This window comes from Apium graveolens, chromosome 3 (genome assembly GCF_009905375.1).
Source record: "Apium graveolens cultivar Ventura chromosome 3, ASM990537v1, whole genome shotgun sequence".
Classification (NCBI taxonomy): Eukaryota; Viridiplantae; Streptophyta; class Magnoliopsida; order Apiales; family Apiaceae; genus Apium; species Apium graveolens.
The window spans coordinates 20014269-20027790 of record NC_133649.1 but is presented as its reverse complement, the minus strand read 5'-3'; the positions used below and the strand labels follow the sequence as shown (position 1 = coordinate 20027790).

The 13522-nt window shown below is 36.0% G+C and overlaps 1 non-coding gene across 1 annotated transcript; it reads right to left on the bottom strand.

Moving 5' to 3' along the window:
• Positions 1-2217: 2217 nt before the first annotated feature.
• Positions 2218-2324, bottom strand: LOC141715587 (small nucleolar RNA R71). The gene has a single exon (XR_012572344.1). It is a non-coding gene; the product is annotated as a small nucleolar RNA R71 (small nucleolar RNA).
• Positions 2325-13522: the final 11198 nt, after the last annotated feature.

Here is a 13522-nt window from a genome sequence, read left to right as displayed (position 1 = left end):
CGAGTCTTTTCCCATAGAATTTTTCTCTTACGAGGTTTTAACGAGACCCTTTTTTTGTGAATTATCTTTTCATGCATTAAGGTTATATCGTCTAAACTTTCGGGGACAACTGATAATTGGCATTTTATACCACTTAGAACGTCTTAAAATGACTTAAATTGGTGTCTTGAAATCAAGTATTTTGTGTATTTGATGCGTTTTTCTAGTGTTTATGCATTTCAGGGTATTAGTTGCATTTCGGAGGAGGAATCATCAAGAATAAGCCTTGGCATGTGTTCACCATTGCGAGAGGAAAAGAACGGGCAGATTACGGCGAAGAAACGGAGCAAACATGGAATTTTTCCAGAAGGGTCCTGTGCGCCCGCGCAGCAGCCTTGCGCGCCCGCGCAGAAATGCTGAGCGGCCGCGCAGGGTCGGGGAAAAAGATATATTATTTTAGACTTCTACTTCTGTTTGGCTTCCAACTTCTATGTAATCTGAGTTTTATGGGACTATTATATAAGTAGATTTGAGACGTTTTTCACAGAGTATAAAGAGGGGATTATGTTTTAGATTGTGTTTTGCAAGAAGCGAAGGAGATAAGGAAGAAGACCGATTTAGCACACAGCAACGAAGAGGAAGCATATATTCTTGTGATTCTTGTTTCGTTGTAACATTGGATGCTAGTTTTCTTGCTTTGACTTATTTACTCTTGTGACGTACTCTGTTTTAATATAATTAGTTTAGTTATTATTTTCTTGTGTTTGTTATCATGATTTCATATGAACCCATGATGGCGATAAGTTCTATTATGGGCTAATCGTGATCATGGGGTTGCAACGGATTTATTATGGAATTCTTTAGTTAATTGTTTAATACTTTAGTATGTGATGATTGCATGATATCTAGTATTGGTTGTGCGTATTCGTCTTATGTGCGTCGCGAACATATAAGATAGGGTGTTAATCTCTTGTGAAGCGACGGTGGATCTTGAGATTTAGAACTTGCCATGCTAGCATAGGTTCATGTACATTGTGCATGATTAGTGGGTAACTCTAACAGTTTTATTTGCCCTATATAATCAAAAGGAATAACTTGTGCTTAAATCGTTGTGTTGTCAATTTCTGTAGACATATAGGAACTCAACATAATTGATGACTATTCAACTTCTATCTTAATTGTGGATGCTTGGTAGAATGGTATTAGTACAATGAAAGTTGGCTTTTATCAGTTTCGTGTTATTCGATTAATATCATCAATGTTACATGCTAAAGGTAATAACTATGGCTATAGAAGGAAGTAATAATGAAGTTGTGATCTCATGAGTGTTTTATTATTGATAAATTGAAGTGTTAGTTAAGTGGTTAATTAAGTAGTTAATTATAGTTAATATTTAATCAACAATTTTAAGTGTTATTATCTTAACATTGAGAAGTAATCATACATTGGTGAGTGAGTTAAATTAGACAATAATTTAGTCTGAGTCTCTGAGGGAACGAACTAGAAAGTATTCTATATTACTTGCGAACGTGTATACTTGCGTGAATATTAGTGCGTGATTTCGCCCTAACAAGTTTTTGGCGCCGCTGCCGGGGACTCGGCGTATTTGTTTAGTTTATGTACTTACCATCATTGGTCATTAGGACTCAGTGATTAGGACGTAGTAGTCAATTACTCTTTTCGGTTGTGTTTCAGGTACTTTAGCAAGCATTTATGCAAACTCGTTCTCGTGCTCGCAAGAGGACCTTAGATACAGCTGAGGAGAAAGACGAAGTTCTTGATACTCCGGAGAAGTTAGATTTTGAGGATTCGGATTCAGGAACTAAGCAGAAAGAACCAGTAAACATGGGAGATCGTATTGTTCAAGCTGATCCAGCTCTTATGGATTTTTCTCGGCCTAAAATTGATGACATTCAGTCAAGCATCCTTCATCCGGTTATTCAAGCTAACACCTTTGAAATCAAGCCGGGCACTATTCAGATGGTGCAGAATTCTGTTTCTTTTGGAGGGGCGGCAACTGAAGACCCCAACATGCACATAAGTAATTTTGTCGAGATCTGCAGCACTTTTAAGTATAATGGCGTGACTGATGAGGCTATCAAGTTGAGGCTTTTCCCATTCTCACTGAGGGATAAAGCTAAAGACTGGTTACATTCTGAACCAGCTGGGTCAATCACTACGTGGCAAGATCTTGCGCAAAAGTTTCTGGTGAAGTTTTATCCAATGACAAAGACTGCTGCTATGAGGAGTGCTCTTACTCAATTTGCGCAGCAACCTACAGAATCTATGTGCGAGGCTTGGGAACGCTACAAGGAAATGTTGAGAAAATGTCCACATCATGGAATGTCGGATTGGATGGTAATCACTGGTTTTTATAATGGTTTGGGGGCCCAATCTCGGCCCATGCTCGATGCAGCAGCTGGAGGCGCCTTATGGGCTAAAAGCTATACTGAGGCGTATAATCTTATCGAGACGATGGCTGCAAATGAGCATCAAAACCCAACTCAGAGGATGACGACAGGCAAGGTAGCAGGTATTCTGGAAGTTGATGCAGCCACCGCTATTGCAGCCCAGCTCCAAGCGCTATCAATAAAGGTTGATTCTTTGGCTACGTATGGAGTTAATCAAATAGCTATGGTTTGTGAGCTTTGTGCAGGTTCTCATGCTACGGATCAGTGTTCTCTTGTCAACGAATCTGTTCAGTATGTGAATAATTATCAGCGACAACAGCAGCCTGTGCCAGCGACCTATCATCCTAACAACAGAAATCATCCAAATTTCAGCTGGGGGAATAATCAGAATGCTATTCAGCCACCATATCAGCAAGGAGTGAGTAAACAGTTTAACCCACCTGGATTCCAGCAACCACAGCAGTATGCTACAAGACAATCATATCCTCAACAGGGAAGTGCAGCTGCACCTACTAGTGCTGATTTTGAGGAACTTAAGCTGTTGTGCAAGAGTCAGGCGGTTTCTATCAAGACCTTGGAAAATCAAATCGGTCAATCAGCCAATGCAGTGCTCAATCGTCAACCTGGCACTCTTCCCAGTGACACGGAAGTACCAGGCAGGAAGGAAGCTAAAGAGCAAGTCAAGGCTATTACCTTAAGGTCTGGAAAAGTAGCTGATGCTGAAAAGGCAAAAGAAGTCGAAGCTGAAGTTAGAGATGAAGAATCTAAGCAAAGGGAGAAAGCGGCGGAACCAAGGAAGACTACTGTTGAACACACTCTGCCTGAGGCTAATACAGGGGAGAAACAGCTCTATCCTCCACCACCTTTTCCTAAGAGATTGCAGCAACAAAAGCTGGATAGACAGTTCGGGAAGTTTCTGGAGGTGTTCAAGAAACTTCACATCAATATACCTTTCGCTGAGGCTCTGGAACAAATGCCTAGTTATGCAAAGTTTATGAAGACTATTCTTTCAAGGAAGGTGAAACTGGATGACCTTGAAACCGTTGCTCTCATGGAAGAATGCAGCGCTGTTCTGCAGCAAAAGTTACCACCAAAACTGAAAGATCCAGGAAGCTTCACCATTCCTTGCACCATTGGCAATCTAACTTTTGACAAGTGCCTTTGTGATTTGGGAGCAAGCATTAATCTGATGCCCTTGTCGATCTTTAAAAAGTTGGATCTGCCTGATCCAAAACCCACATACATGTCGCTACAATTGGCTGACCGTTCCATTACTTACCCAAGGGGCATAGTTGAGGATGTGCTTGTCAAGGTGGATAAGCTCTTCTTTCCTGCAGATTTTGTCATTCTGGATTTTGAGGAAGATAAGAAGATTCCCATAATCTTGGGGAGGCCTTTCTTGGCTACTGGCCGTACCTTGATAGATGTGCAAAAAGGGGAACTTACTATGCGGGTCCAAGATCAGGATGTGACCTTCAACGTATTCAAGGCAATGAAATTCCCTACATAAGATGAGGAGTGTTTAAAACTGAATGTGATTGATTCCGCAATTACTTCGGAACTCGATCACATACTAATGTCTGATGCATTGGAAAAGGCCTTAGTGGGGGATTTTGACAGCGATGATGAAGATAGCAACGAGCAATTACAATATCTGAACACTTCTCCCTGGAAGCGAAAGCTAGATATACCATTTGAATCTCTTGGTACTTCTGACCTCAAGAACGCTGAAGGGAAGCTCAAACCATCAATAGAGGAAGCGCCTACCTTAGAGCTAAAACCATTACCTGAACACTTGAGGTATGCCTTTTTAGGTGATTCATCTACGTTACCTGTTATTATTTTAGCTGACCTTTCAGGTAGTGAGGAAGACAAGCTCTTAAGGATTTTGAGAGAATTCAAATCGGCTATAGGATGGACCATAGCAGACATCAAGGGGATAAGTCCTTCATATTGTATGCATAAAATTCTGTTAGAGGAAGGTAGTAAGCCAACTGTGGAACAACAGCGAAGACTGAACCCGATCATGAAGGAGGTGGTGAAGAAAGAAATTCTGAAATGGCTAGATGCAGGCATCATTTATCCTATTTCTGACAGCTCGTGGGTGAGCCCCGTGCAATGTGTACCTAAGAAAGGAGGTATCACTGTGGTCACAAATGAAAAGAATGAGCTCATCCCTACTCGAACAGTTACAGGATGGAGAGTATGCATGGATTATAGAAAATTGAACAAAGCCACAAGGAAGGATCACTTCCCTCTCCCATTCATTGATCAAATGCTTGACAGATTGGCGGGACATGAGTATTTTTGTCTTCTGGATGGGTATTCCGGGTATAATCAGATTTGTATTGCACCAGAGGATCAGGAAAAGACTACCTTCACTTGTCCATTTGGCACATTTGCTTTTCGAAGAGTTTCGTTTGGATTATGTGGCGCCCCGGCCACCTTTCAGAGATGTATGATGGCTATATTCTCTGACATGATTGGAAATAACGTCGAAGTGTTCATGGATGACTTCTCAGTCTTTGGACACTCATATGATGAATGTTTGAATAATCTGCGCGCCGTACTCAAAAGATGCGTGGAAACTAATTTGGTGCTTAATTGGGAGAAATATCATTTTATGGTGCGTGAAGGCATTATCCTTGGGCATAAGGTCTCTAGAAAAGGTCTGGAGGTGGACAAGGCCAAGGTGGGAGTCATTGAAAATCTCCCCCCACCTAATTCGGTGAAAGGAATCCGTAGTTTTCTCGGTCATGCGTGTTTTTATCGGCGATTCATCAAGGACTTTTCAAAGATATCTAAGCCGTTGTGCAATTTACTTGAGAAAGATGTGCCTTTCAAATTTGATGATGAATGTTTGGCAGCATTCGAGACTCTCAAGGAGAGTTTGATCACGGCACCAGTTATTACAGCACCAGATTGGACAGAACCGTTTGAGATGATGTGTGATGCGAGTGACTATGCGGTAGGTGCAGTTCTGGGACAGCACAAGAAAAATCTCTTCCATGTGGTCTACTATGCGAGTAAGACTTTAAATGGGGCCCAATTGAACTACACCACTACTGAGAATGAGCTTTTGGCTATTGTCTTTGGCTTTGAGAAATTTCGATCTTATCTGCTTGGTACGAAAGTAACAGTATTCACTGATCATGCAGCTATTCGCTATCTGGTTTCTAAGAAGGATTCGAAGCCGAGACTCATTCGTTGGGTGCTTTTACTTCAGGAATTTGAGTTAGAGATCAAAGATAGAAAAGGTACTGAGAATCAGGTAGCTGACCATCTCTCTAGGTTGGAGAATCCCGATTCTACTTCACAAGATAGGACGTTAATCAATGAATCTTTTCCGGATGAGCAGTTGTTTGCAATTCAGGAGGAAGAACCATGGTTTGCAGATATTGTAAACTATCTTGTCAGCAATATAATGCCTCCTAATTTGACATCCGTGCAAAAGAAGAAGTTTATGCATGAGGTGAAGTGGTATATGTGGGATGAACCATATTTGTTTAGACAGGGAGCTGACCAGATCATCAGGAGATGTATCCCATTCTGTGAGACGGAGGGGATATTACGAGACTGCCATTCCACGGTTTATGGTGGACACTATGGAGGTGAGAAGACGGCAGCTCGTATTCTGCAAGCAGGTTTTTTCTGGCCCACCTTGTTCAAGGATGCTCATCAGTTTGTTTTAAGGTGTGATCGTTGCCAAAGAGTGGGAAATTTGTCAAGGAAGGATGAGATGCCATTAAATGTGATGCTTGAAGTCGAGGTCTTTGATGTATGGGGAATCGATTTCATGGGGCCTTTTATCTCGTCTTGCAATAATCAGTACATCTTGCTGGCAGTCGATTATGTCTCAAAATGGGTCGAAGTTAAAGCTTTACCGACAAATGATGCAAAGGCAGTGCTAAATTTTCTTCATAAGCAAATTTTCACAAGGTTTGGAACACCTCGGGTAATCATAAGTGATGAAGGATCGCATTTTTGCAACCGTAAGTTCACTTCTATGATGCAGCGTTATAATGTGAATCATCGAGTAGCTACTACCTATCACCCGTAAACAAATGGTCAAGCGGAAGTGTCTAACAGAGAGATAAAGTGCATTCTAGAAAAGGTTGTTTGTCCGTCAAGGAAGGATTGGTCTTTAAAGCTCGATGAAGCTGTTTGGGCTTACAGAACAGCATACAAAACTCCACTTGGGATGTCACCATTTCAGTTGGTGTACGGTAAGGGATGTCATCTACCGGCGGAGCTTGAGCATAAGGCCTACTGGGCATTGAAGAAATTGAACCTGGATTTAGATGCAGCTGGTAAGAAAAGAATGCTTCAGCTTAATGAACTTGATGAATTTCGACTTCAAGCGTACGAGAATAACAAAATGTATAAGGAAAGGTGAAGAGGTGGCACGATAGGAAGCTACATCCTAAGTTATTTGTGCCAGGGCAACAAGTTCTGTTATTCAACTCTCGGCTCCGACTTTTTCCTGGGAAGTTGGAATCAAGGTGGTCTGGACCTTTTATTGTCAAAACTGTGTTTCCACACGGAGCGGTGGAAATTTTTGAGAATGATTCGGATCAAGCATTCAAGGTTAACGGTCAGCGGTTGAAGCACTACTATGGGGACATGGCAAACCGAGAGGTGATTAGTGCCATTTTGTTGACTACGTGAGAAAGGTACGGAACGTCAAGCTAATGACGAAAAAGAAGCGCTGCGTGGGAGGCAACCCATGAATTGTTTGTACAGGAACCCTTAGAAGTTAATAACCTATCCAAAAACACAAAAAAATCAGAAAACAGGGGCTGAAAAAATCTTGTTTTGGTTTTTTATAATTCGAGGATTTTTTCAATTTTTAAATATTCATACTATTTTATTAAAACGAAAGTAGAGATAATCCTTAAACAATATAATAGCTTCGGGCTAAAATAGATTTGGTCAGTATAACGGGTCTTAGGCTAATTAAAAATAATTTATTCAATTGATACAGCCTAAAACAAGACTGAAATTAACAAAAAGATAATTAGTATATCATTAATATGAGATAAGATTTACCTCTAAATTAAAACATGATTATCTTTTTTAAACACACTTAGGGGTCGTTGAGTTCGTCAAATTCTGGAATTAGGTATGAGTTTCGATCATTTCAACCCCATACATAACGTTTGGTTAAGGAAAAAAGAATTTGATACACATTTCTCAAAACGGGGAGGTGAGTATAAGAAAGTGGTGTCGGTGTCAACTTTAATTCTACTATTTTAATTTTATATTTAAATAATTAATGTAAATGTTTAATACTAAATAAATCTATAGACAAAAATATATTAAAATAATAATAAAGTTAATATTGTTAGTGAAATTAATTTTTTTGACTTAAATTTTTTTAAATAAAAATCCAACAATTAACTGAACAAATGATATCACATATGATACATGATCTCCATACCACTCTAACATGATTAGTGATTCAATATTATTACATCTTTCAATCGTCGATATTATTTTTTAAAACTAAAGTACCACTTATTTAGAAAATATCACATACTTATACATGTGTGTATATTTTTAATATATTATCAAATCATATTATTAAAAATTTTAAATAATTAACTTTCATATCTTAAAATTTTTACTTCAAATTAAATTTAAAAAATTACATAATTTTTAAAAGCAATTCGTGCATCACACGGGTTTTAAACTATTTATATTAAACTCCAACATGTATTATAATCCTAACCTTTGAGCAAATTAATATTTTCGAACATAACTCCCGAGCGATTTTATTATGTATATTAAACTCCCGAACCTAATTCCTAAGCCATTTTATGCAGTCTTTTATATATATTAGATTAGATTAGTTTTATATTGAATGTACCTTTTTTAGGGCACTCTTTTCCCTCCCCGAGTCTTTTCCCATAGAATTTTTCTCTTGCGAGGTTTTAACGAGACCCTTTTTTTGTGAATTATCTTTTCATGCATTAAGGTTATATCGTCTAAACTTTCGGGGACAACTGATAAGTGGCATTTTATACCACTTAGAACGTCTTAAAATGGCTTAAATTGGTGTCTTGAAATCAAGTATTTTGTGTATTTGATGCGTTTTTCTAGTGTTTATGCATTTCAGGGTATTAGTTGCATTTCGGAGGAGGAATCATCAAGAATAAGCCTTGGCATGTGTTCACCATTGCGAGAGGAAAAGAACGGGCAGATTACGGCGAAGAAACGGAGCAAACATGGAATTTTTCCAGAAGGGTCCTGTGCGCCCGCGCAGCAATGCTGAGCGGCCGCGCAGCAGCCTTGCGCGCCCGCGCAGAAATGCTGAGCGGCCGCGTAGGGTCGGGGAAAAAGATATATTATTTTAGACTTCTACTTCTGTTTGGCTTCCAACTTCTATGTAATCTGAGTTTTATGGGACTATTATATAAGTAGATTTGAGACGTTTTTCACAGAGTATAAAGAGGGGATTATATTTTAGATTGTGTTTTGCAAGAAGCGAAGGAGATAAGGAAGAAGACCGATTTAGCACACAGCAACAAAGAGGAAGCATATATTCTTGTGATTCTTGTTTCGTTGTAACGTTGGATGCTAGTTTTCTTGCTTTGACTTATTTACTCTTGTGACGTACTCTGTTTTAATATAATTAGTTTAGTTATTATTTTCTTGTGTTTGTTATCATGATTTCATATGAACCCATGATGGCGATAAGTTCTATTATGGGCTAATCGTGATCATGGGGTTGCAACGGATTTATTATGGAATTCTTTAGTTAATTATTTAATACTTTAGTATGTGATGATTGCATGATATCTAGTATTGGTTGTGCGTATTCGTCTTATGTGCGTCGCGAACATATAAGATAGGGTGTTAATCTCTTGTGAAGCGACGGTGGATCTTGAGATTTAGAACTTGCCATGCTAGCATAGGTTCATGTACATTGTGCATGATTAGTGGGTAACTCTAACAGTTTTATTTGCCCTATGTAATCAAAAGGAATAACTTGTGCTTAAATCGTTGTGTTGTCAATTTCTGTAGACATATAGGAACTCAACATAATTGATGACTATTCAACTTCTATCTTAATTGTGGATGCTTGGTAGAATGGTATTAGTACAATGAAAGTTGGCTTTTATCAGTTTCGTGTTATTCGATTAATATCATCACTGTTACATGCTAAAGGTAATAACTATGGCTATAGAAGGAAGTAATAATGAAGTTGTGATCTCATGAGTGTTTTATTATTGATAAATTGAAGTGTTAGTTAAGTGGTTAATTAAGTAGTTAATTATAGTTAATATTTAATCAACAATTTTAAGTGTTATTATCTTAACATTGAGAAGTAATCATACATTGGTGAGTGAGTTAAATTAGACAATAATTTAGTCTGAGTCTCCGAGGGAACGAACTAGAAAGTATTTTATATTACTTGCGAACGCGTATACTTGCGTGAATATTAGTGCGTGATTTCGCCCTAACAACAACAGTGCATGACCATCAGTTAGATGATAAGTTTTGTGAATATAAGATATGCTCTAGCAGAATTATTGTATTTTAGATATAATTAATTAATGAAACTTTTATTTCCGCAAAAAAACACACTCAAATATGTACTCCAATCCTACCTCCTAAGCGAATTAATATTTTTGAACCTAACTCCTCGGCCATTTTATTATATATATTAAACTGCCGAACCTAATTCTTGGGTCATTTTATTCATTAAAAAACTGTCCTACTTATTATATTATTGTTAAAAAAAAGTTGCGTATTAGATTAGAACCCATGAACTTCATATAAAGTAGAAAAATAATCTCATCACCCTCACTAATTAACCTAAAAAGATTTGTTGAATATTTTTTTAAAAACTCGCCATCCACATGCAGATAATGTAATCAATATATTATCCTTAATACATGTCTTTTTATTGACTAAAAAATATTATTTCACTCGAGTCTATCATGTTATTTACATAATAATTTGTTTGTAATTATATACATACAAATATTTTCTTGATATTTATCAATTTTTTACTCTTAATTTTTTAGAAATTCTTTATTCTATTGAGGTTTCGACAAAATAAATAAAGTGCATAACATGTTTTTATCTAATATATATTGATATTTTACATTAAGCCGTCTAATTTGGTTAGTCGAACTATAATAAGTTAAAATATATAAAATACACCCAAAAACATAAAATAAAAGAACATATTGAAACACTTTGTATGTGAAATTTTGCAATCCACGTTGATTAATAATTACGTAAAATATATAATTGAGATATAAGACTATATCATAACTAAATTATAAATATATTATACAAAAATTAACGGAATTAATAAGCAGACGGAATGATTTTTTTTAAAGATCGAAATAATTTATATTTTATATTGGGACTTCATGTAGATTCTCGGTATATTGAATACATAAAATGCATATTTGAGTTATAAGGCAAAATATGTCAATTAGTTACTATACTTTATTATAATCAGAACTAACAAATATTATATCAAAAAAATATAAATATGTTAACAAAAAATGAAAATTTCAAAACAGAAACTAAAAAGTTGAATTTATATAATCGTGAATATTACACCTTAGATTCTATATGGAAATTAGGTGTAACCTTACTTTTTATATTACACTTTAGATTTCATAGTGAATGATTATTTGACATGGTATTGGAGTTGAGACTAACAAAAGTCTCATATTCGAATCCTTATCAATACCACCCCAATATTTCTCACAAATCATTATGGATACAGAGATAATTTATGCCTCTAAAGATGGGTGTCCGTGATCGTAAGGGTCTTCGTTTAAGGGTGAAATCAGAAAAAAAATAATTTTTAAATAATATTGACGAAAATGACAATTTTTCGAAAAAATGGCCAAAAAACATTGGATTCAATACGCATATAAACATAGGGTATCATTTATTACACATTTGTCAATGAGGGTAACTATCCATTATGGAAGTGCAAGTAGGGTATTATTAAGAAAAATTATATTAACAAATTTGATAAGCAACTAGGGTTGGGGTATTCGAAACAGAATACACATAACTGGTTTAGGCAATATGAATACATGAATCTGAAAGTTAACATATACATAGACTGTCTCTATGTCCGCGTCTCTATAAATTACTTGAAATTGAAACCCACCCAAAGCTCAACTTCTTTATCTCTCCCGGAGTATTAGTTAACCAGTCGGAAACATTAAATACTCACGATACAATGGAAAAGGAAGATTGAAACTTTACCTTTATGCGAGAACAGTGCACACGTAATACACATTAGTTATTCGGGTAATCAAAACGGTAAAATTTACCTACGTTACCGAAATTTGGTATTTTCGTGTTTCTGAATTAAAAATATGAATTTTAATATTTTTTCTTCGTTTAAAACCTTGAGTTAGGCATATAATCAATGAAAATATTATCATGGTGCATTTCTTTCCAATAATTAATGTTTAGACTATGAACACATATGAAGATCGAGTGCAAATATTTTTCATAGTTCAAATGTGCGTCACGATCCGAAAGGTCAAATGAGACACGTTCAGAGGTCGATCGAGGCTTGACCATATGTACCGGTACCACAACATAAATAATCTCCTTAAATGTTAATCTAGAACAGGGCGAGTCTAGGACATCCTAAATTTTTGAACAAGAGGATTCCACATATAAATAACGGGACTATAATCAGGTTCACGACGAAACATATTACAAATACAAATTATATCATTTGATTGTAAATACCGCAAGTCAAGTAATAAATGAAATGTGCAATATTTGAATTCAAAATTTAAAAATTATATACGAAATATATAATATAATACAAATAGGGTTTAAGATAGATGTTCGTGCGATCTACGTTATATTAATCCCTATGCTATAAAAAACCGCACATGACCTACATTAATGCGGAAACACACGATAACATATTTTATATATACCTCATGTCAAGACATATCTATATTTTCTAACTACACACCGTCACAATGAATTTAACATTATGCTGATATTTTTACATGAGAACGTCGAAGTTTTACTAAGATATTATCGATCCCGTTTAACAAGTCTCAATCACCTTACACACTAATTGTCGCATCATTCAGTAAACATAGATATTAGACCTACACAAATTACACTAACTCAGAAATCACATATAATCGAAATATTTTTTCATTACAAGAATCATTGATATCTGAAAAAATTTGTAAGTATCAAACGAATATCATCATTCAATAATTTAAACAACCTAAATAATCAATGAGTATAAGTTGCTTTCAATGATGTTTTTCACACACTTTAATTAAATCATCAAGAACTATAAATTTTATTTTGTAACAAAACTCGTACAAGTTGAAATTTCAAAAATTATATACACCACATTTAAAACTTTTTTTTATCGTAGCCGCTATCTTTCGGGTGCACAGTGGATAAACCCTACAGGCTCACGTAATAGCCTGCAAACCACGTTATAACCACTTTTATTTTAATGGTTGAACCAAGTAAACCGACTTTTTTTTATAAATGGAAATTTTCCAAAAGGTTTAATATCATCATCATTCCAAATTATTCATGTTATTTGTTTTATAAAAAAATGTTACCATACATGAACAAAAAGCAGTGTACATGAAAATTTAAATCAAGTTGTTTTTTATAGTATTACTTTTATTGATACCAATATAATTAACTTAAAACATGTGCGAAAAGCAATTTCCCAAAGTAACAATAGTACAAATTAAGTTTAGAAAAAGTAATTTTCCTATTTCTTGACCGAAAAATCATGAATTTCCCATAATAACCTTTGATCTAACTAGCCATCTTACTTAACTAACTCCCAGCCTTAACTCCGTTTAAGCACATTAGCTGACTTGGGCCAGAAGTACTTCACATTTAGCAAAGGTTTTATTAGCCTGACAGCATCTTCGCGTAACCGACTCTATTTATCTGACACGTACCCTATAAATAAACTCATTTTACTCAGTCGGGTAATTCTTATTCGTCCTTCACAAACCACAAAATAACCCTAGTGCATTGTAAACAAACCTTACATTCCCTAAATTAACCCCAATCTTATTAGTAAATACCATTTATATCCTTTCCATCGAAACCAAAACCCAAGAACAGAGTGCGTTTTG